This window comes from Silene latifolia, chromosome 4 (assembly GCF_048544455.1).
Source record: "Silene latifolia isolate original U9 population chromosome 4, ASM4854445v1, whole genome shotgun sequence".
In the NCBI taxonomy this organism is placed as follows: domain Eukaryota; kingdom Viridiplantae; phylum Streptophyta; class Magnoliopsida; order Caryophyllales; family Caryophyllaceae; genus Silene; species Silene latifolia.
Genome location: NC_133529.1, coordinates 70155071 through 70155803, shown reverse-complemented (window position 1 = coordinate 70155803; position 733 = coordinate 70155071).

The window sequence follows — 733 nt, the reverse complement described above, 5'->3', positions numbered from 1 at the left end:
AATAATAATAATAATAATAATAATAATAAGAGGGGGAGAGCTCAGAAAGCTCTAAGTTTGGTTCCTCACCTCTGATTGAGCATCTTGTTTCTTCACCTCAGGTTGCTGAAAAGCATTCAGTATGCAGTGAGCTAGGTCAGGTTCCCCGTGTAGAGGCTACCACTTCTCAGGTGGTCAGTGTGGCTCCTGGCTATGTTGATATTGCTTCTAAAGCTATTGTTCAGGCAGGTACTCCCAAGGGCATTTCCATTGCTCCTAAAGTACATGGCCCTAATGTGGTGTCTGGTAAAAAGAACTTTGGGAAGCAGGTCTCTAGACCTGCAACCACTGGCTCATCTATCTCTGGTCCCTCTACTCAGCTCCCTGGCTCAGATTGCCACTTGCTAGGTGGTACCTCAGCTCCTCAGGTTGTTGAGACAGTTGCCCTTCCAGAGGGGGAGAACTCAGAATGCACTAAGCTAGGTTCCCCACCTCAGGTTGAGCATCCTGTTTCTTCACCTAAGGTTGATGTAAAGCACTCAGTATGCAGTGAGCTAGGTCAGGTTCCCTGTGTAGTGGCTACCACTGTTCAGATAGTCAGTGTGGCTCCTGGCTATGTTGATATTGCTTCTGAAGTTGTTGCAGTTCAGTTGCCTTCCTCACCAAACAAATTCAACATTCTGGCTACTACCTCTGAGGATTCTACCTTAGAGGATGGTCAATTAGTGGATGATCCCCCAGCTCCTAGTATCAC